This window comes from Sinohyriopsis cumingii, chromosome 5 (genome assembly GCF_028554795.1).
Source record: "Sinohyriopsis cumingii isolate HCF-2022 chromosome 5, ASM2855479v2, whole genome shotgun sequence".
In the NCBI taxonomy this organism is placed as follows: domain Eukaryota; kingdom Metazoa; phylum Mollusca; class Bivalvia; order Unionida; family Unionidae; genus Sinohyriopsis; species Sinohyriopsis cumingii.
This window is the reverse complement of record NC_142965.1, coordinates 40,582,009-40,606,886: the sequence shown is the minus strand read 5'-3', so window position 1 is coordinate 40,606,886 and position 24,878 is coordinate 40,582,009. Positions and strand designations below refer to the sequence as shown.

General features: G+C 37.9%; 1 long non-coding RNA gene across 1 annotated transcript; it reads left to right on the top strand.

The window, feature by feature from the left end:
• Nucleotides 1-2,933: 2,933 nt before the first annotated feature.
• Nucleotides 2,934-24,549, top strand: LOC149799001 (uncharacterized). The gene is made up of 4 exons (XR_016420858.1): nucleotides 2,934-4,012; nucleotides 4,518-4,639; nucleotides 15,036-15,150; nucleotides 24,512-24,549. It is a non-coding gene; the product is annotated as an uncharacterized LOC149799001 (long non-coding RNA).
• The last annotated feature ends 329 nt before the right edge of the window (nucleotides 24,550-24,878 follow it).

Genomic DNA, 24,878 nt, shown 5'->3' with positions numbered 1-24,878 from the left:
AAAAAATGCTCTAACATGCATATGATTGCAACATCTTTAGAAGAGAGGGGAAATGCTATAAGCGTCGGGTTCCAAAATAAACCACAACAAGCACGAAATCTTAAAAATAGTTAACTGGAGGGGCAACCACCCTGGATTATCGCCCCCCCCCCCCCCACACACACACTTACTGAGAGACACTGTAAAGGCTCTAGGGGTTTACTTTGGTAATAAAAAAAAGAAGCTGTAGAAAATTATGAACATATTATCAATAAAATAAGAGAAAATGTGAAAATCTGGCCATGGCGCCATTACCTATCATGGAGCGGGCCCAAGTGGCCAAGACTTATTTATACTCAAATATTAACTACATAATTAAATCCATAGATATGGATAATACAATTTTAAACAAAACAGACAACGAAATAATAGATTATATATGGAATCATAAAATGCATCATGTAAAAAAAGAGACATTATATAGGGCCAAAAGTAGAGGGGGCTTGGGGTTGCCGAGCCCTCTACTACTATAATTAACTAACATAATCAATAGATTAAAAAAAAAATGCACTCAGACCCGGCTACAGCGTGAGAAGCACCGTACATCTACTGGTTCGGCTTCACCTTGAGAAACCGACCAGAGATATACAAAAATAACAAATTAATATAAAAAAATCGAAGTGCCACGCAAACATATGAGAACTAATTTTAAAATATAGAGACAAAACAGATTTATGCAAAATTTAATAAGTAAAAGTCACGCTTGGATTAGGGAGGAGGTAACCAAAAATATAAAATGTAGAGTAGAGCAGGACAACTGAGGGTGTAAATTGGACAAAAAAATTGGAAAAATTGGGGAAAATAAGATCTGTCAAAACACAAAGTATAATTTTTAAATACCTGCACAACACCTGGCTAACAGGCGAAGAAACAATCAAACATCGTATGCTGAGGATAATGCCGAAATGCCCTTTATGTAAAACAGCGAACTTCACCAAACTACATACGATTGTCCAATGTGATAAAACTAAACATAATAGGATAAAGTTAATAATGAAAATTTGCAAAAAATATAAGTATAACAAAAATAACATTTTATTCATAGATTTAGACTACGAAAACAAAATCGTTCTAAAATGTATAGACTATATACTAACTACGATGATATCCTGTGGACAGGTGATAAAGATTTTTAAATAAGATACGTGGTAAAAATAAGAATATTAACCACAACAAGAACTCAGTACGTCTTACGACGAATAGATACTTACCGTCAGGTTGATATAACGCAATTGATGTTGGAATTGGGGGAGAGAGGGGGAGGGAGGAATAGGTATTACAGACCGAAGGGTCGCGTAGCGCAATTGCGAGCTGATGCCATACCCATACCCCCTCCTCGCACCCCACAACAGCCATATTTCAAAGAAAATTTCAAATTCTATTTCAAATATTTCAAAGAAACCCATATAACTTTTTTTTTTTTTAAAAGAGAAAAGGGAAGAAAGGAAGAAAGAAAAAAATAAAAGAATTTTGTAATTTAATTTTTTTTCTTCTTTCTCTGAAAGAAAATTCTAAAGACATATATAGGAAGGGATACAGGGAAAATATAAGGGGGAAGTAAATGGCGATGACATCATGGGGCTAAGTCACAGGGCTCAGTGAAGTGCATAGGCCCATCATGAGTCTTTGAAAACACCCAATGTAGAACATAAAGAGACAAAATAAAGACACAAATACATACTGTATAACACTTAGTTTAAAACCCTACTAACTTCTCCCGCACTGCATGGTTGACCACTATAGAATAATGTGGTCTCATAAATACGTTTGGATCTTTCAATAAAGCATAATCAGATAAACTAAATAAAGGAGGCCTAACGCGACCCAGGAAAAACACATACAGAATAAAGAAGCGTGAACCTTGGATCGAGCGTAACCTACCTATCAACATCTTTAAAGACTATTATGAGGAACGACACATATTATCACTCGAATAATAAAATAGGAAATTATTTTTTTTAAACAAAATCTAAATAGTACACCATTCCATCGTCAAAATTAGAAAACCATAAAACAAATTAAAAGATACAATATAACATCATAAAGGAAGAAATACAACTGGGAAAGATATTTGATCTATACTTGCTGTCTCAAACATAAAGAAAATATAGCATACACACAATATAACACCATTACATATAGCAAACACTGAGACCTAGGCGACATATAGCAAAGGTTACAAAACATTTCAAGGGAATGAACTTCGAGCAAGGTGAGGGAAACCAGACTCGGACGAACAACCCTTTAGATAACACTATGGAAACATAAATACCCCATCAAAAATTCTAAAAACTAAATTTTTTATATAAAATTTTGTTTTAATAAAACGTAGAACACATCTGAGGGGGAAATACACAAATATAAAATACTTTTTATTTTTTTGGGGAAATGGGGGCATCTGTCCGTTGCCCCCCCCCCCAAAAAAAAAGTGTGTGTGTGTGTGTGTGTGTGTGTTATTATACCCATTACATTACTTGCAAAATATATATGGTGCTGACATTTTTGGCAAGAGGGAGACCTACCGATATTCTGCATATAATTATTTTAATGTTTTTCAGAGCGAGAGTATTGGGGCCTGATCTGTTCAATATATTTCTCAACTGATACAGCAGGTATAATCAGAGGCGTAGCTGGGGGGGGGGGGGGGGAAGGGGAGTACATATGTCCCCGGGCGCCAAAATGAGGCTTACAACGTTACATTATAATAAGTAAACAAGGGTAATATTCAAAAATGTGATTAAACGGGGAGGGGGCTGGGGCGCCAATTTTATAGTTCGTCCCCGGGCGCAAAATATCATAGCTACGCCTCTGGGTATAATGGAGACCCGCCCCCCCCCCCCCCCCCCCCGAGTTTGCCACAGAGCGCTCGTGTAATATACGGTTTAATACAAAATACATGATTGTGGGCAGGAATATACAAAATTTGGTCGATATACATGATCGTTGGTATCTATTCAAACGAGGGCCATGACATACATTAGCAAATTCCTACAGTATTTTAAGGCAGGCGATTACGAATTATTTAAACCACGTTTTTCATCTGTCACAGATTTTATAATCATTTTGAAGTGGCTGCTTTATCTCGAGGAAAACGAGCGGTAAGTGTTATACAAAACAAAATCTTAATAGCAATTTGATCACTTTTGCGTCATTTGACAGTAAGAATAGTAATAAATAGAGGATAATTTCTTTTCCTACGTTAGGCCTAATACCTGGTATGTTTTTTAGTGTGGTACACACACAAAAAACAACCCCAAAACAACACTAACAACATTTTAAAAAACCCACAAAAACGAGTGCCGTGCCGAAGCCACGGGCTAAAATGCTTTATTATCATTTTTTTTTATTTATAGCATCAATCACAAATTGAAATATATACAGTATTAGCGTTGGAAAAGAAAGTTTTCTTTTTGTTATATTTTTTTTCTCACCCTAGCGAAACACTTTCTGCAAATGACCTTAATAAAGAAAAATAATAAATTAACCTAAACCACTTTGAATGTCGACCGTATCTTTTATTTACACGGCATCATGCGCGGAAGAAAATACCAACTGAACCGGGATTTCAGACAGCAGATGAATTGAAGTTGATTCATTGAACATCATTAGCAATTGTACAATCAAACAGATGCAACAATGAAAAGTGGAACTATGAAAAATCGAGAATGTTAGATTTGCGAAGGATTTATTCCGAATCATTGTCTGCTAATAGAGAATTCATGTCAGTTGCTGTGTCGGCGATGCCCACACAGCGCGCCGTCCAAATGTGAAGTTGCGTTTTGCTGACAGACATAACACTGTGCCATAATTTATCTGATGGCATGTAAAGAAGCTGCTTAAATTATAGTATTTAAAAGTTTCTTCATTTTGTAAGAGCTCAAGAAATTAATTCTGGTTTGAAAGACAAGATGACGGTAAAACTCAGAAGACGTAGCTGTACAGTACCGTTGGTGTTGGAGACATCATAATAAAGGTAACTGCGTTAACTTCGCTTTTTGTTTGGTAATTTGTTGGATATTATCTTTTGCTGATCTTCTTTGAGCTTGGAGTAAATTTTACATTCTGAACATTTTTTTTTGCACTTATCTGCTTAATATGTATTGCTGGGATATCATATAGAATATGAAGTCAGTATAATGGTACTATATTACATATTTGAATGATAAAAGACTGGTAAATGATATAATGATAAACTACAAAATAAATAATTTGCCCAATATCCCAAATATGTTAATTAAAACAAACATTGAATGTAAATTCAGATATAATGAGCAGTTGTAAGAAGTAAGAAATAACATTTTATCCATTGAACCTGTTATGTGTTATCATCATCAGTTTTAAAATAAACACATGGAGACAAGTTTGCTTAAATTCTAAAATTAACACACACACACACACACACACACATATGGTATTTTAATCTAATACAGAAATGGTGACATTGATATATGCAGACCAATAGTTTTTTTCTTCTACAGATATAAATTAAAAAGCCTAATTCTGAGAGTTTCACCTACAACATTCATGATGGGAAAGGGCCACTAATTAAGAGCTGACATATGTGGAAGAAAAATACCATCCATGTTGAAAAGGGCTAGAGGTAATGTGAGAAAACATAATTTATCAATCTTATTTAACATTATTGTTGATATTTTATCTCAACTGGTCAAAAGGCTAAGTGGGTTTATGTAATGGTCCAGAGTGTGTTATTTATTTCACATCCCCTTCTGTCTTTCAACAGTAAGAAATTAGCTACTTTGGAGTCCATAGTTCTGATCAATTTGTTTATATAAAACTTGGTTTTGGGCTTAAATCAACATCTTGGATAAATCTAATAATGAGGAAAATCCAAGTATATACATGTGATCATGTATAAGATTAGTTGAGTTTTTTAACCAGCCTAAAAGCCATACTTCCACAATATAGGCTAAAATCATTAAGTTGTCCTTGAAGTTTGATGAGTGTTAACCATTAATAATAATAAGGTGATCTTTCATCTGAGTATGTTACCACCGCATGCAATATTTATACATGTAGTGCAGTTTTTACTAAACGTAGAATACATGCTTATATAAATGAGATCTAGATTGAAGAAGTGAAGATGCATACAAATACATGAGGTTATAACCACTACTGCTGATTCAAGTTTGATCATGCTTGGCCATTGGGCTTATAGAGTCAAGTTTCACAATGATGCTTATTATGAGTGTGATAAAGGTATGGTAGTGAAGTGACCTTGCATCTGATTGGCAGAGTTTCTTATGATTTGCACAACAGTGTTTATGATCCAATTTAGATCTGACTTGTTTAATTATTTGCTTGTATGTCTGAGGCTATAAGCAAAATCTATGCATATAATGTGGTGGTTCTACATCTCACTAGCCATTCTTGCTACTGCTCTTAAAACTATTTCTCATTAATTTCATCAGACTTGGTGAATAGATTTATCTCATCAAGATATAGCAAAAGAGCAATTTTGTAAAAATAATATTCATTCATATTAAACTCAAATTCTGCATCTGATTGGTTGACCTTGCAAATACTATAAGGGCTCTATTTCTGACAAAAAGATTATTTTGATTTAATGTAGCAGAAATGCTTATATGATCAAAACATTGAACATATTTGATGACAAATAAGAAATAGTTTTTCATGCAAATTTGATAAACATTGATAAATCGGTTCATATCATTAAAAGCTTGGAAGAGTTTGATTACATGCGAGACCATCACATATTAATCATTCTTTATTTAGAGAATTATTTTTGTCAGGATTTAGTAAAATATGTAAAATCAATATGGACTGGTTTTGTTATGTACAGCAACACTAGTTGTTTACTGAGTACTGAGGGAATTGGAGTAAGGCAAGGGTACATTGCAGTAGGTAACCTGGTTGACTTGATAACAGGATTTTAACACAAACATTTTTATCAGGAGTCTAGCATACTAACCATTGATTCACTGCAGATCCTGCCCCCATTAGTTACCTTTTAATACATAAAGCATTTGGGTTTTTTATGTCACAAATCCCATAGGGATTAAAATTAACATCATAGGTCTCACTGGATAGTTTCGTATTTTGACATCCCTCTAATTTTTAAGGTAGAAGGCATGAACCTAATTATCACAAGCCTAGCATTTATAAATTTACACATAAGCTAAATCTATAATGTGGTTCAGATTTACTTTGAGTTAGGCATGGAAATAGGTTGGCTTGTTGGTGACTGCCTGTCACAGTTAGATGAGCATTGGAGATCATATGCGTAACTTAGTCTGCAAATGAGCTGCCGACTTTTATTTGTGTCTGCTACAGAGGTAAATATAAAAAAATCTTGATGGTAGAGGGGTGATGAAAAGTATGCTAATTTGTTATAGTACTAGTGAACTTTATTCATGCATAAGGCACATACTGATTCTTTTAGTTGCCTTGTCACAGAAAAATATTGAAAATAGCTATTTCTAGTAAAAAAATAATGTAAAATGTACCTGCATCCTTTGACCCTACCAGAACCAAACTAAAAGCTCAAATTTGTGCAGCTGCTTTTGCTCATCACAAACATAATTGGGAGTATAACTGCTAACCCTACCCTCTAGCACACATTTCATTCATTCATTGGATTAAAATCACGTGCACCTTCGGTATGTGCGACTGTTTTGTTTGTACACGTTTGTGTACTTTTTGAATTTAGCGATTAACTTATACAATGCCCCCAAGCAAGCAAGCCGAAGCCCAGGTGCCCCAAAAGGTCCCGCCCAGGCTCTCGTCGCTGCAACCTTCTCCATCGTTGTACTCCGTTGGTGGTCTGTTTCTGCATCCTGCATCTCCTTCCTCTCTCATTTCAGGCAGTAACCGAAGCACACCAGCAGCAGTATTATTAAATTTTCGTTGCAATCAATGCCCAGTTCCCTATATTTATTGGGCTATTCCTGTACTATCTTGCCAAACATGTGATTGTCACATACGCTTCAGATATTCCTGAGTTGTGAATTTTCCTATCTTTTGTAAGGTCTATTAAATTTTGTGTACTTTGCGTACTTGAATTTTCCGGAAATTTTTTCACATCTAGTAGGCTTTTAGTAGCCCTTTATTTTGTTTTGGAGATCTCAATTTGGTTAAGTATTTCGTACATGTGGCTTTAAACCAATCAGTGTGTTTCAGGGCCAGTAAGTTGTTGGTCAAAAGAGGGCTTTCGTGGGTCAGAATGAAAGCCCTATGTGGTAAAATTTGTTTGTAAAAAAGAAAAAAAAAAAGAAAAGAAAAGAAAAAAAAGGTGGGTAGGGAGTGTGTATGCTATATTTGTGTGATGGCTATAGACATTTTTGTTCGTTTTTCTGCTTTTCCCACATATCCCGACAACACACATTCACGCTCACTTTCTCATTCACACTTATAAGTAGATGTGGGGGGGGGGTGGCCTTATTTATTTTGTTTGATTTCGGGAAGGCAATTCTTTTCATACTGGGGGGTGGGGGTGGTTTGATTATTTGAGGCATACTCTTTTCATTGTTTCTGCCTTCATTCCCCAAGGTCTGCAAGTGTCCTGTTCTTTCTTCTTTTACTGCCTTAGGACGTTTAACTTCATTCTGTGCCTTTTCCTGCTCTTCTTTATTTCAGCTCTTTCTGCCTTATCCCGTGTCTGTTTCTGTTTTGGTCTTCTCGTCCTTTTGATACTGCCATGTTCGCCGTGAGATGTTTTCTTCGAGGGAGGTGGTTTGATTGCCTTTGTTTCCCTTCGCTTTGACCACTTGGCTATTTACCTGTTATTTTTGTTTAGCTTAGTTATTTGTGATTTATTTGAATGTATATTTTTTTTATTTTTATTTTTTTATATTTTTTTTTTTTTTTTTTGAACCTACGGGGCCTAGCATGCCATTATAATTCCAAAACAGTGATTTTGTAATATTCGTCCTTATCTGGTTTTTATTGTTCGGGTTATGAGCGGCGGTGTCAGTCTGTGAACCCACTAGCCCGAGCCGGCCGTCACAATTCCCAAACAGTGATTTGTAATATTTTGATTGGTTTTTTTCTTTTTTGGTTCGATCTTTTAGGTTTATTGGTTTTAATTTCTTTACATGGTCTCTCTTTATACCCAACCCTTCATTCGGTTTAGATTTGTCCCCTTTTGCCTATTTTGTTAATGAATGTCATGATGTTATTATAGGTCATTCCTATGTTATTGTTTTTTGCCACAAGTAACTCCGGGTATGTCCACCGTTCTCCTATTTGTTCCTGTTGAGATTTTAGTTCGGCCCTTTCCTGGTTGTATTTGGGGCATATATTTATTAAGTGTGCGATTGTTTCTGGAGTTGGGCAGTAGGGGCAGTTTTCGGTTGGTCCCCTTTTTATGTGTTTCCCTGCGCATCCTGCCAATAGTGTTTTACCTGTTCTTATTCTATTTATTATTGTTATATCGTATGGATTTTTGAAGGTCGGACTTTCGACTTTTCTACTTACTTTTTTCATCATCGTGTGTATTAGACTGTTTGCATCCGATTTTTCCCATAGCTCTTGCCACATGTCATTGATCTTGTCCCATGTTATTGATTTCAGTGACGCTGTATGCTATATTTTGGGCTTTTGGTTCGTTTGTGGCGTTTTTTGCTTCTGCATCTGCTTTGTCATTGCCTGGGATTATGGATGTGAGAGGGTATCCATACGAATTCAACGTGTTTGTTGTTTTTTTCAATCTCTTTAAGTAGCGATCTTGCATGATTAATCATATTAGGTCTGCTCTTGGATTGGTCCGTTGCTAACGATTGTAGTACACTGTAAGAGTCGCTTAGAATGACTGCCTTAGTTGTGGGGTATGTTTTGACGTATGTTAATGCCATTAGTATTGCCATGAATTCTACCGTGTATATAGCGCATTGGTCTGGGAGTCTTTTTCCAACGGTGACATCTAATTTTGGGATCACTATCCCTGCTGCAGTTTTATTTGGATTTTTGGTTTTTGATCCATCTGCGAAGATTTGCGTGTATGTCTCGTATTTGTTGTCAATGTACGTTAGTATTGATGCTCTTAGTCCTATCGGGTCATTTTGTTTTTGTCCTAGTTTACGTAAGCTAAGATCTATTTGTGGTGTGGGACAGGTCCACGGGGGGTCTGGGTAGTACCTTATTTTTTCTGGGTTGATATTTGCGATTTGAAATTTCCTTTTTAATTCTATAATTATTTTCCCACTAGGTATTTTTTTATTTTTTCCTTTTGTATCGAATGGTTTGTCGCATGCTAAGAGGGCTTGTAGCGTGAGGTAGTTGGGTTGGTGTATTGATATTCGAGTCGAGTATCGCAGCATCAATTCCTTCCGCCTTAGGTCTAGCGGGGGTTCTCCTACTATTATTAAGATATCTTGTGTGGGGGTACCATTTAGGACGCCGGTGCATACCCTTAGCGCTTTTGATTGGACTGTGTCTAGTTTCTTTAGTAACGTGGCGTTCGCCGCTCCATATACCTGGCAACCGTAGTCCAATTTTGCTCTTATAAGTGCTCTATATAGGGTAACGAGTGTTTTTTGATCAACCCCCCAATTCACCCCTCTGAGGTTTCTGTGGAGGTTGATGTCTCGTTTGCACTTCGTTACGAGTTCTTGGATATGAGCTGCCCACGTGAGTTCGTGGTCGAATACCATACCTAGGAGTGTCGCTTGTTTTTCGAATTTGATGGGTACCCCCTTTAGGGTTAAGTTTGGAGTGGGTGGGGGGTGGCCACCTCCAGGATTGGAAACTATGCCTACTGTTTTTAGAGGTGACAATTTAAATCCCCATTTATCTGTCCAATTTCCTATATCGTTTAGTCCTTTTTGTAAGTGCTTGGTCGTTTCTCTGCTGGCCGGGTTGCCAGTTTTCCATACGGCGCTGTCATCGGCGAATTGGGATAAGTCAAGGTGGTTGGGTTTTACCGCTGTTTCCAGGTCGTTTATCATTATATTAAATAAAGTTGGGCTGATTACGCTTCATTGTGGTGTGCCATTTTCCAGTTTGTATCGTTCGGAGTAGTCTTGTCCTAGTCTGACTTGTATCTTTCTATCGGTTAGGAAGTTAGCAATAAATTTGTATATATTGCCAGTTATTCCGTATGGTTTAAGTTTACTTATCAGTCCCTTAGTCCACATTAGATCATATGCTTTTTCCATGTCTAAGAAGATGGCTGTAACATATCTGGATTTTTAAAATTTTTCTCTAGATGCTAATTTGACAGCGGTTTCTAGTCTCATGAGTTGGTCTATTGTGCTTCGGTAGTTGCGAAACCCGCTCTGTGTATTAGCTAGTAGTCCTTTGCTTTCTAAATGGTATTTCAGCCTGTTGTTTACCATAATTTCCATTATTTTACATATATTGTCTGTTAGTGATATGGGCCTGTATGATTTTATATCGCTTGAGGGTTTTCCAGGCTTAAGAATCGGGACCACTACTGCCTTTTTCCATCTTATAGGTATGGTACCGGTTTCCCATATTTTATTAATGAGGTTAAGTGCAATTGTGACAAGTTTTTTGGGTAGGTTCTTGTACATTTCATACCCCAAAGTGTCCTCCCCGGGGGATGTGGTCTTTTTGCCGGCGAGGGCCTTTCTCCATTCGGCTTCTGTAAACGGAAGGTTTAGTGGGCCGTCATTATTTCCTGCTTCCTTTATGTTGTCAGAGTTGCTTTCCTCAAATTGCCTTTTATGATTTTTAAACTTATCCTCTAAGTTGGTATTGCTACACATGTTGGCGAAATAGTTTGCGAATAATTCTGCCTTATGTTTGTTGTTTTGTCCAGGTATGTTGGGGGTTATTGATTTAGTTTTGCCTCTCATTTTTTTAATTCTTTGCCACACCTCCTTCGATTTTGTGTTAATATCTAGTTTTGAGCAGAATTCTCTCCATGAGTTTTGTTTAGCTATCATAATAGTTTGTTTGGCAGTTTTTTCCTTTTCCTTGTAGTAGTTAAAGTCCCTATTATTTTTAGTTCTTTTGAATTTGTTTAGAGCTCTTTTTTTCTCTTTAATTGCTATTTTACATTCATTATTCCACCAGGGCACCGTGGGTTTGGGTGCTACTCCTTTAGTTTTAGGAATTGTTTCTTGGGCCATTGTGTTAATGGTTTCTATTAATTTGTCATTAAAGGTGTCAATGTCCCGGTGATATATGGTTTCTGGGTCGATTGAGTCACCTATCTGTTTGAACCTAATCCAGTTGGCCTGTTCGTATTTCCATCTTGGTGTGAAGGACGCTTTATTTTGAGGTATTCTAATTTGTATTTCTATATTTATAAGGTAATGGTCACTTCCCATAGGGTCGCTTTCATCAACTTGCCAATCAGAAATGCCTGCTAATCTTGGTGTGCATAGAGATAGGTCTATTGCTGATGTGTGGCCTGTTCTGTCATCTATCCGGGTGTGCATTCCGTTGTTTAGAAAAACTAAGTTGCATTTTTGTGCCCATTTTTCTACAATTTTTCCTTTAATGTCCGTCTTTTGACTCCCCCATAGTTCATTGTGCGCATTGAAGTCCCCGCATATTACCACCCATTCTCCACAGTCTTTAATCATTTTGATTGTTTCGTCTGCACTTAAATTGCGCTGCTCATTTGTTTCATAGAGGTTAACGATTAGTACCTGCTTAGTTTGAGCGGTTATTTTGACTATCTGTATTTCGAAGTCATTGGGCGGTCTACTATCTGTTAATTTATGCATTTCTGATGTAATTCCATCTCTAACAAAGGTTGCTAACCCCCCTCCTCTTGCTGTGGGGGATCGATGCTTTAGGTATTTGGTGTTGTAGCCTATGATGTTTGGGATACGTGAGGTATCATTTAGGTGGGTGTCCTGTATGCATATAACATCTGGTTTTCTTTCCTGTTCAAGTATTTTGTTATTTAGTTGGTCAGCGTGGGCCCTAAGGCCGCGTGCATTCCATTGCCATATTTTGATTTCTGCTCTGGAATCCATCTCTAGTGCAAAAAGTCTTAATAGTTTGTTTAATTTACTGTTGTTTTCATTTTATGCGTGTTTCCTACCAGTGAGGGTGCTACCTATTTATTTTGTTTTTGGTATCCTGATTTTTGTTTTGGCCTGCTTATAGTTTACCCCATGGGAGATCATATATTCGACTATTAGGGCTTCTCTAAGAGCCCTGGGGCATTCTGCGTGGTTTGGTTTGTGGTTACCACTACAGTTAGCGCAGTGCTGATTGGTGGCGCTACATGTTTTCCGGTCTGGGTGGTGAAGACCACATTGATTGCACCGGAATAGGTTTCCGCAACTCTTAGAGTAATGCCCCCAATTTTTGCAGTTGCCACAGAACCGTGGTTTTGTTTTTGAAAGCAAAAATTTTTTTAGCCTCGAGTTTTTCGGCTATTTTGATAGTTTCTGGGGTGGCGCCCTTAAAAAAGAGTACCACTGCAGTGCTATCCTTTCCCCTTCTTGTTTTTAGGCGGATTGCTTTCTCTACTTCCTGTCCTTTACTCCTTATGTAGTCTACTATTTCATTGGTTTTATTTTGAGTTGATACGTATATGACTCCTTTGTTGTGTGTTTTTGAGGGGTTTGGGTCTATGTGTTGTTTTGTTCTGTTGTGTCTAGTGACCTGAACATTTATTTGGCCTATTCTTTCAATTTCCATATATTTGGCAATCTGTTGTTCAGTGGTGCATTTGATTATCAGCAAGTCGTCTCTAGTGCTTTTAAGCGTGAATTCTCCTTGGTGATGTTTGTTCAATTGCCATGCTATGGTTTTAAAGGCTAACTTCGTTATTTTGGAATTTACTCCCTTGACGAAGAGAGTCAGTTCAGCGGGGTGTTTCTTGTTTTGGATATTTTGCAGACTGGTCTTTTTTCCCCTGGTGTTTGTCTCTTTAGCTGACTTTGTTTCGTTGTCCATAACCGGCTTGCTGGGTCTTGTATTGACAGTTAGTGTGTTCCTTATTCTTTCTAACTGGTATTTGGGATTTGGTTTTCCTATTATTCTTACCTTTTGTTGAGTCGTGTGTGACTGCTTTATTTGTGGTAGGGTGAGGGCGTTCTGTTTCATCTAGTAGGTTCTCAGTTTGAGTCCCCTGGCTGCTAGTGTTTTTAACCAGCGTGGTCTGGGTTGTTTTTGTGCTTGTTGAGTATTGTTCCTCAGTTTGGGTACTCATGTCGGATGTAGTTTTGCGGTTACTCGGTAGATTGTCCACATTCTCGTTTACGCTTGGTGACAGGTAGAGTCTACTCATCGAGTCAGTTGGGGTCGAGTTGAAAATTGGCGTTAAGAACTGTATCTGTCGTTTTTCTCTTAGGGGGGATGAGACTGCTTCGGAGTAAGTTTGCCTTAGTTTATCTGCCTTTAGGTTGACCAGGCAGCTGAGATAACTATTTGATGATGTGACATTAATTTTGTTGTTATCCATCTTGAGTTTCTTTATTTGATGTAAGGTATATATGACGGGATATTTCTTTATCTGTCTTAACTATACTTTATTCTACTTAGTACTATGAAAAAGCAACAGCTGTAAGGGGATATGCAAATAGCTTTTATTCTGATTTGTGTAATTAATTATTATATTACTATTATCCAATTTAAACTTATTGAAAATTATTTTCTAGCCAAATGGTCAAAGTAAAAGGTTTTACTTACCCCGATCCAATTTTCTTTTTAAGATCTTTAGAGTTTTTAAATACAGCCTTCTAATTATACAAGTTTCATTACATTGGTCAATAATTAGTCACATGTGATGACACTTGTAACTAATCAAACCACAGCAACTGAGAGCAGACTAAGCACTGATATTTATATGGTACAGTGGCAATATACAGTCTGTCTGCTGCAACACATGAAACAAACTGGACAAATCTGAAAGCCTTGAATTTGACTTTATTTATCTGTATGGTAGAACAGAACCTGAGTTGAAAAGCTTTTAAAGAAAGACCTTGATATCAAACCTAATAATAACTGCAGGAGTTATATTATGGATAATTAACCATTCTCTCAGTTTCAAACTGGGCATTCCATCCCATGGGGTTCTAAATGTAAACCAAGTGTAACTGATATCCTAATGAACTGTAAAGACCATAGCAGCACAACAGCAGGGGACCAGGTATGTCCAGATCCAGAAATCACAGACCAGTTTCAAACTGATGATGAACCACATAAAAATTACACATCTGCTAGAACTTATGAAGATAACTTAAATTGCATTATTATTAATCCTCCTCCTCACATTCATCATAATTGAGATGCATCATATATGTTTTATTGTAAAATAGTTTATGCAACATAATTCAGTGAAGACCTTTGCTGCCAATTTACCAGTGAACCATTTGTTTCAATGAACATATTTTATGTTGTAACAAGGAGCATCATTTAAACATTATGATACACTTATCATACCTGTATATGAAATCTTAATACTAACACTTATACTTGCAATACTACTACTAATAAAAACACCTGCATTGATAATTTGATTATGTTCAATTGGACTTGTATCTAAATGATCACCAGCTGTATGAAAAGACATATTTTAATATATAGATATTGGATGGAATACTAGTTACCACAATTGAATAGTCATATGATAAATGATATATTATTTTAAACAATTTATATTTGCAGTGAAACATACTTTTACATTATTTTCACTTAAATTTCATTTATAGAGCAGTATACTCTGCATTCATTAAATTACTGAAATGGTTATAATACAACAACAAATACTGCAACTTCCAGAATCACAAAAATCAAAAGATATAAACAAAAACTTCCCTACATGTATCAACAGTTGTCACTTAATAGACAGAACTCTGAAGATTTAGAATAGGATGTTAACAAATTAGGTATTCAAGTTAAAAAGAAAAAAATACCAAGTAAGCTTACTACCAAAAAATCAAACAATAACAGTGAATTTTAGTACATTCCCAGGAAACAGAATATATGACTTTTCTTAACTTGATCTGATACATCTTAAATCTATAGAAAATGATTCATATTGTATGACTAAAATATTATGTAAACAAAATTTCCATCACTTTTTTCAGATGCAACATGCATACCCCAACCCATCCTTCTTGATCATAAAGTATACCAGCATTCCACTATAAGATGGGGAGCTGTAGTGGCTCAGTGGTTAGCTTTCTGGACCTGTGAAATAAGGTAGGTTCAAATTCTACCATCAGACCAACCTGGGTTAGCTACCATGGTGTGTCCTTGGGCAAGGCACTATACTTAAAGTGCCTTGGCACTAAATAACTTACTTGTGTTGGTTTACCATAAAAGGCCAAACCAAACACAAAAAACAACAACTTTAAAATATGAGTTTTGTCAATACTAAGTAATTGAAAATCATACTGAAGAAATGTTTTTGTTAATACAGATTAATGGATCTAAAAAATCTCTTTCTTCTGCAGGAGTTTAAAATGTTAAATTAAAAAGGTCATGGTACACATTGCCTTGTTCGTACACATCAGGTTCCGTAACCCATATCCAACTAAAAATTTTAGTAGAGTCTGAATAAAACATATTTTAATCTGGATGATAATATTCTTTCTCCATTCATATATTACACCACCAAGATTGATCCAAATAAGATTACATTTTACTATAACACTGAGGATGAGTATGCCTCTTAACAACTTACAAATGTGGAGAGAATGGAGTTAAACTGAACTTTGATTTCTTTTCAACCATAGCACAAGATGATCATTTATTATGAAAAAACCTGAATAAAGTTGGAGTTCATAACCATGACAGTCTTGATACAATATAAATTCAATATATTATTGTTGTCTTGAGGTATAGTTCTGTATATTACAATCTCACACAAGATCAGGGTATATTTTAGTACCATACAGTTAATTCGGGATTGTATTAATACCTATTCTGGTGAATGAACATTATATAAGATTTACTATTTTGGAACCAGTTGCAATAAAGTTTACTAAACAAGAGAAAATATGACTTTACTATAATATCTAAAATGTAAAATCTGCAAACAGAATACTTGCTTGACTTTACACTTCAACTATATCATAATATTTATTTGAAATGAATTTATACAAATGGCATTAAATTGGGTTTCAGGCTGGTAATGACAATGGTAGTAGTGAATAGGGACGGTCTAGGGACTAGGGAACTTCCATGTTAAAAAGGGTATATCCACTCTGGGGACTATGTAATTTAACATGGGAGAAGAAAAAAAAATATCCATTCTAGGGACAAAGGGAATTTAACATGGGAGAAAGAAAAAAAACTATTCACTCTAGGGACAAGGGAAATTGAACATGGGGAATAAATCGTGGGACTGTCTTGGGACTAGGGGAAATGGAACAGGGTCGGGACCCTATTTTAATAAGGTCCCGACCTGATGGGTCTATGAAAATGGAACAGGCGAAAATTGAAACAGGGAGGGGTCTCTATTTTTTTATTATTTTTTTAAACAAAAAAATAAAAAAAGGGGTAGGCAATTGAAAGTCAAGATCTTTTCGAGAGATAGGAATGGCCCTGAAAAGGGCCTTTGGTTTTATGTTAATATACCCTTAACATAAAGGGCATCTGTGACATCTTCTTCTTGACCTTAGGCTGTGCCTGACTGCAGGACCATAGATTAAGACTCTTTTGAGGCATCCTTGATGCTCCACATAAGATTCTTCGCATCCACAGGCTGGTGTCTGTCCTGTGGATAACTGTCCAGTTGGATCGGACATACATTGATATGTCCGTCCGGAACATCATCGAAGACACAAGCGTTGAAGATTGTACATCGGTCCACATGTTGGGGTGCTGAGTAACAGGTGAAGGAATGCAGTGAACTGTACTTATTTATAGGGGGAGGAAGGATTGAAACGGATTGAGTTTGTTGACCAATCCAAACACGCGTTACAAAATTCAGTCAGCCCACGTCCAATCCGAAGAGAGCAGTCTGTGACGTCACATAGTCTATATAGATTCGCTAGCGCCTGTGCGTAGTCAATCTAAGCGACAGTTTTTCAGCATGACGGAAACTCAGAAAACGATCAGTTTGGGTGCACTGATGGTGGAGACTACCCAAGGGAACCCAGACTTACTTTCAGAAGAGGTGAATTGGGATTTTGTGGATTTTTTTACCTTGCAAGAATTTGTTCCTGAACCTTCGTCACCTTCTCCTTCATTACCGCACATGGAAAATTTTATACAGAGACAGAAAGAAGAATTGGTGAAATTTATACAACAGCAAAAGGAAGCGGAACAAGCTTTTCTCCTACAGCAACAGCAGCAAGAAGAAGAGGTAAGAAAAAAACAACAAGAAGAAGACGCAGCAGCAAAGAAACAAGGGTGTCAAAATCAAACGGTCACGGTACTGTTAGACATTTTAGTTAAGAAGTCTGAAACAGATGTATCAGACTTCTTTATTACGGCCGAAGAGAATACGACCTTCCCAAGCTAAACACTCCAACCCTGTGACTACGCCTACTGCACCATCCTTAGTGATTTCAACGAAATCATCATCAACAGTACGCAGTCCAGAAGTAGGCCTTGGCCATGGCAAAGGCTTAAAACAGTTAAAGTTGATTGTTTAAACTCACCCCTTACACCAAAAAAGGCCCTTTTCAGGGCCATCCACGTCTCTCGAAAAGAGATAGGCTTTCAATTGCCAATAACTAATAAAAACCATTTTACCCAATAGTACCTGTCTGTGTATGAGTGTGCGTGAGTGTAGGTTCTTATTTTAAAATCAAATCCCAAAGACACTTACCTTTTATAATTAATTTATTCTTTTATAAATATTTACAATTCACAATTCACAACAGAGCACTTTAAAAAGTTCATAGACTTATTCTGTCTCATTGTTCACTCTCTGTTTTTTTAATTTCTTCACCGTCATAGTCTTTTCCTCCTCTTCCTCTTCACTTTCTTCCCTTCTTTTCTTCTCCTGTTTCTTTTTCTTCACCTGTCTGTTTTCTTCCTCTTCTTCTTCCTCTTCCTCTGAAGAATCCCTCTCTTCTTCTGACTCCTTTTGTTTCTTTTTTGGGCAGTCTGGTGACCAATGTCCTTTTTCTTGACAATAATAACAGGTATCTTGACTTTTGTCTCTTCTAACCCCTTTTTTTTCTTTTTTGACGGTCTGGACACTCTGAAGACCAATGCCCTTTCTTCTGACAGATATAGCAAGTATCTTGACTTTTATCTTGAAAGGAAGGAGAGTAGTCCCTCGGCTGGTCTGAAGAGAATTTTCTAATGACCCCTCGCAAAGCTCTGATGAAACGTTCGATCTTGGTAGTCTCTTCCATTGTTGTGCTCAGTTTGAGAGTGAAATGAATAGTGAAAGGACAAGACACATACCCTTTATATACGCTGGTCTGCTATGACTATAAATTAATCCATGGTGTTTAAACTTTAGTCATTTGACTTTTTGCTATCGAGATGAAATGATCCAATTCATTTGAGAAGAAAGAAGAAGAAAGTAAGAGGCAGAAACGTGATCTATCGCCTCGTACTAGGGCTGAAGTCTTGGCACAAATTCATGCCAGTGATTTTGAAGAGGACATGAGTGAACCAGAATCCAAACCCTCTAAACAAAGTTTACCACCCTTAGTCAACCCTAAAAAGTACTATGACATTCGAGAGACGGAAAAGCATCCCTCTAGAAAATTTAGAACTACGGCTTACAAATACACAGTGAAGTTTAAAGATTTCAAGTCTGAAGTACTGTTAGAGAAAGCAAAAGGGTTCATCACCGACATGTGGGATTCTTTGCTCACCACACTCAAGCGACAATGTCAACCCAAAGAAGATGATCGCTTGAGACTTTCCATACAACGTGATGGCTTGAAATCCCCTGTTTGGATCGAGTTTAGCAGCCCTGCAGAATTGACCACTTCCAAAGTCATGGACAAGATTCAACACGTGCAACAATCTAATGACCAGTTTGACATCACCGATGGAAAAGCCACACTGGACATGACCCACGTCTCTCCTCCTCAAGGGACCGGACAATGCAGAAAGACCTTATTGGTCAACAACCTTCGCATTACCAAAACAAGTCTTGTCCAAATTAACAATTTTCAAGACCACATGTGTTTAGCCCGAGCCATCGTGGTGGGATGAACCTATGCCGACAAGAACGACACGGTAGAATGGAAAAGAGCCTGGGAGAACATTCGAAAATCGAACCGAGCCAAACAACGAAATGAAGCAGAACTTCTGTTACAACAAGCATGCCTGTCCAAAGACACATCCTGTGGCATTCCTGAGATGCAAAAATTGCAAGGTGCCCTAGCTCCACGATACACCTTGAAAGTGCACCCTCAAGAAGTGCGCGGGTCTCTGATGTTTCGAGGGAAAGACTTTAAGGATGGAAAATACATTCACCTCTATCATCACGATGACCATTTCGATACCATTACCACTATCACTGGATTCCTGGGATACAAATATTACTGTGAGAAATGTGACTTATGATGGTTATAATAATCGAGAGCAACACAAACATTGTGGATCGAAATGCTCAGGATGTTTGGCCTCTCAACCCTGTCTGAGCGAAGGGCAAGAACCAGTGCATTGTCCTGCTTGTCTGCGCACATTTGTCAGCCCTGCCTGTTACCAACAACATCTGAAGATGCAAGGTTCACAGAAGAAATGTGCTTGTCAACTCCTGAGATTGTGCCCAATGTGTGGACAAGGTCTATGTATCAACAGTACCAAGGCACACGTATGTTCAGGAAAGAAAAAATGTCACATTTGTCACTGCATTGTGGACTTGGAACACCAATGCTACATACAAAAATACCAATCCCAACCAGAGAAAGAGGATGGTCACAAGAAGAAGAAAGGCAATTTCATCTTTTTCGATTTCGAATGCATGCAAGAGACCAGTATTCACATTCCTAATTTCTGCGTGGCTCATCGAGCGTGCGAGAAGTGATTCAAGAACCTATCTTGAGTTATTGCCCTCACTGCAGTAAGATTCCTGGAGGGCGTGAAAAAATCTTTCAAGGACTGAACACACTAGCCGATTTCACACAATGGGTCTTAGACCCCATCGACAAGACGTGGAGCCAAGAGGACATCGAACATTGTTATGGAGATTGTCATCACCATGCCACGGTGATGGCTCACAATTTCTCCGGATACGATGGACAGTTTCTTTTGAGATGTTATACGGAACGTGGCATCGAGCATCCTAAAATCACTTTGAACGGAGCCAAAATCATTTTCATGCAAGTGGGACAAGTGCAGTTTAAAGATTCGATGAGCTACTTAGCCATGCCTTTGAGTCGAATGCCTAAAATGTTTGGAATGACAGAAATGGCTAAAGGGTACTTTCCACACTTTTTCAATACAGAAGCCAATCAACACGCCGTTCTACCCCATTTGCCTCAGGCTCACTATTACGACCCTGACAACATGCGTACTGAACGAGAAACTTTCTACGCTTGGTACCAGGCTCACGCCTCCGACCCTTTCGACTTTCAGGAAGAAATGCTAAAGTATCGTCGTTCCGACATGGACATTTTACGGCGATGCTGTGGAAAATTTCGAGAACTGTTCATGGAACACGGAGGGGTTGATCATTTAAAAGAGGCTTGCACCATTGCCAAAGCGTGTTCCTTAGTCTACCGACAACGATTCATGCTTGAAAACACTGTGGCTGTCATCAGTCCTCAAACGACCAACTATGTCAAACGTCAATACTCGGTCAAAGCCCCATGCTGGTTGCATTACTTGTGCGACAAGGAAGACAAATGGATTCAGCATGCCCGCAACGGACAGGGCGAAAGATCATCGGAATGCATTCGGTCAATGGCTGGGACTTAGAAAACCCCAAGATCATGTACGAGTTTAACGGTTGCTTATTTCACGGATGTCCCGTCTGTTACCCTGACCGCGGCACTAAAAATCAGTTCTTACAACGAACCATGGAAGACTTGTACCAGGCCATTTGTCAGCCACGCCTAAAGTTAGAACAGGAAGGATACCAAGTGGTGGAAATGTGGGAACACAAATACAATCACCGTTTGAACACCGATCCTGAGTTTAAACGCCTCATGGAAAGTTACCAGTTCATGGACCCCCTGAACCCAAGTAATAGTTTGTACGGAGGAAGGACCAATGCCACCTGTTTGCTGTACCAAGCTGACGAAGAGAAAGGAGAAGAAATCAAATACTTGGACGTGTGTTCACTGTATCCCTATGTGTGCAAATATTGTTGCTTTCCTGCAGGGCACCCACAATTGTTCACCGAACACATCGACCTGAAAAACATTCGACAATACGAAGGCTTGATCAAGTGCAAAGTTTTGCCTCCCACGAACCTATACCATCCCGTCTTACCTCGCCATTGCCAAGGCAAACTTGTGTTTCCTTTGTGCCGTACTTGTGCTGAAACGTGCAACCAAGATCAACCTTGTCATCACACCCAGGAAGAACGGGCCTTGACGGGGACATGGGTCAGCGTAGAATTGTTCAAAGCTCTGAACATGGGATACCAACTGTTAGAAGTGTACGAAATTTGCCACTTTCCCAAGACACAATAATTCCACAAGGGTGACCCCACGCAGAAAGGCATTTTCGCAGACTACGTGGATGCCTTTTTGAAACTGAGCAAGAAGCCAGTGGCTATCTGTCCTGGTGTCACACTCCCGAAGACCAAAAGACATTCAGAGAGAAATTCTGGGCACAAGAAGGCATTACTTTAAATCACATTGAGAAAAACGAAGGCAGGCGATCGTTTGCCAAAGTGATGTTAAATTGCTTGTGGGGTAAAATGGCACAATGACCGTGTTTACCCAAGACGGAGTATTTGACCGAACCTTCCTGCTACTTTTAGATGATTCACGACAAAGCCAAATTCATGAAACACGTGGACGTCGTTCGTGAGGATTTGATCTTGGTGAATTACGAAGAAGATCTGAACTTTGTAGAAGATGACCCCTTTGGAAATGTCATCATTGCAGCTTACATGACAGCTCATGCTCGCTTAAAATTGTACGAAGCTTTAGAACTGTTAGGGGAACGTGTCTTGTACTTTGACATGGACAGTTGCATTTATATCGATCACCCGAGTCAACAGCACCCTGACATCGAAGGAGACCGTTTAGGAGCCTGGACAGACAAGCACCCCGATGACAAGATTCTAAGTTTCGTTAGTGGTGGTCCCAAAAATTACGGCTACGAATACTGGGACAAACAAGGAGAAGTGCACACGAAGTGTAAAGTGAAAGGACTTACTCTGAATTATCGTACCAGTCGAGTGGTCAACTTTGGCATATTGAAAGAAGCCTTGCAGTCTAGATAAAGTGACCACCTATCAACCCAACAAGATTGTACGTTTACCCACACACCACATCGTCAGTCGACCCTTGGAAAAAGTCTATCAAATCGTGTAGCAGAAGCGAGTGCGGCTTCCCACCCACTTTACTTTGCCGTATGGACATGTCGGTATAAAACAATGGTTGTAAGAGGATAGCCACCCACCAGAAGGATGACTTCGCCGCAGCAAGAATCGAGTGAGAAATCCAGTGAGAACTCCAAGTTCAAACCCTACCATTTTCCAGTCTTCTTACCTGACTATTGTGATTGTGCCCGTCGATTGGACACGTTTCAAAAATGGCCTACGGATAGGGAAGGATTACCTTCTTCGTATGTTTTAGCTAGAACAGGATTTGTCTACTTCGGACCCGAGTCAGGATTGGGATACGAAGTACAGTGTTTCGCTTGCGGACTGAAGTTACGAATGGATCTATGTATCTACAAAGATTCAGCTATTCTGGAACATACTCGATGGTCTCCGCACTGCCCTTACCTTTCAATGGCCTTTCCACCCATTAAACTACGGTACAATTATGACGGTACCTTCCAAAACTAGACGTAAACACATTGCATCCTATTTCATTGTTGTTTCTTTTCCACATAATAGCTTATTTTTTATAAAATGTTAAACTTTACTAATCTTTTTTCAAGATCACTTTAGTTTGCAAAAATATATCTTGTCATTTATTGGCATTCTACATTGAATTTTGTAAACTAGCTATAAACCTGACCTAATTACTCAACTTAACTGCTGACAGAAACAGTCTACAGTAAATGTATTTCATTTCTATAGCTCGATGGATAAACATTACATCTTTTAAAGCTGTGCACAGAATAGGCCGACATATCACGAGTCAGGAAAACATGGGGGTGGTATCCCCTGTGTCCAAAATTAATATCATTTTGAATAGAATATTCTAGTTACAATTGCCTCTTTTCAAATGGTAAGCATTGCTTTTTTTTATTTTCATCAATCTGTCAAATTCGGTATGCATTTTGCTTTAATATTTGAGATGGAAACCTTAGGTGCATAGAAATGTCAGACAGCATTGTACATCATGGATGGTGTCCAACATACTTTTATGATCATAAAACAAAATCCCATTTTTTAGTTATGGCCACTGATTTAAAAAATATTCATCCAAGCTAAATATAATAATAATAATAATGAGGACTTTGTATAGCGCCTAATCTTTAGAAGCTCTAAGCGCTTTGCAACATTAGACAACATAAAAACATACACAATGATATGATTACAAAAACAAACACCATGAAATTAGAAAACATAAAAAACATGCTGAGAATATTTAAGGTAGTTAACATTATTAAGTCATTAAGTTTGTTTTTGTAGTCAGAATAAGTAGTTTTGAGAGCACTCTTGAATGGGATCACTGCGTCTTTGTGTCTAAGTTCAGTGGGCAATTCATTCCATGTTGCTGGGCCCTGGTATGCAAAAGAATGCTGTCCATGTGACTTTGTTTTCATAGTGAGAATAATGAGTATATGATTGTCGGAAGAGGAGTGTAAGTATCTTGCTTGTGTGTACACATAGGTGAGGTCGGATAGGTATGTTGGACTAGAGTCTGTCAGTGAAACGTAGCACAGAGAACTAATGTTGTGTTTGATTCTGGATCGAATGGATAGCCAGTGTTGGGTACAGAGCAGCGGGGAGGTGTGCTCTGATTGTGGTACTCTAAGTATGATCCAAGCAGCTATGTTTTGAACTTTTTGAAGTCTCTGCAGTAGATATTAAGATGAACCAGACAGAATTGAGTTACCATAGTCCAGTCTTGAAAGCAGTAATGAACACACAAGTGTTTTAGTGGCATCAACTGAAAGATATCTGAGAATGGAGCTGATGCGTCTCAGCTCAAGATACGCAGCCTTGCATATGTTCATGACATGTTGGTGCAATGTGAGAGTACTGTCCAGAGTAACACCTAGGTTTTGTACTGATTGTGTGAATTTAATGTTGGTGTTGCTGATATTTATTGTGTGAGGTAAAGGATGTGAATGAGAAAGTCTTTGATAAGTAAGTATGGCTTGATTTAAATTGTGCTTTTCATGTGACTTGCCAGAGATTTTTAAATGAATTGATAAAGTAACTTGAGACACATTTCAAAGTACATGTTTTAAAAATATTCCATTGATTATTGATGGCATTTAGAAAAATGCAATGCATCCTTTGTTGTGAAACTTATTTTAAAACATTGTATTACTCATGCAGAAGCCTGCTTGAAAACTAATGGCAAAGCAAAGGCAAACAAAAAACAAGGTAATCCAAATGACTCTTATTTCATCAATATTGGATTCAGTTTCGTCTTTTAAAGCATAGTATTTGCAAAGCGGATGCATTTCTAAACTGATAACAAAATCAGCTTATCCTATTGCCCAGGACTATCAGAGCTAGAGTCCAGCTAACTACAATATGCATATATCTTGTCTGATCGGACAAGTGCCTCCATTTGGAATTTTTATTCACATGAAATATTTGGATGAAATAAATTCATCTTTGTGCAAATTGATTGCACCATCCACTTGCCAGAAATGACAAGTAAGTGCAAAGTTATCTTGTATCATGGCTTAACGATAGT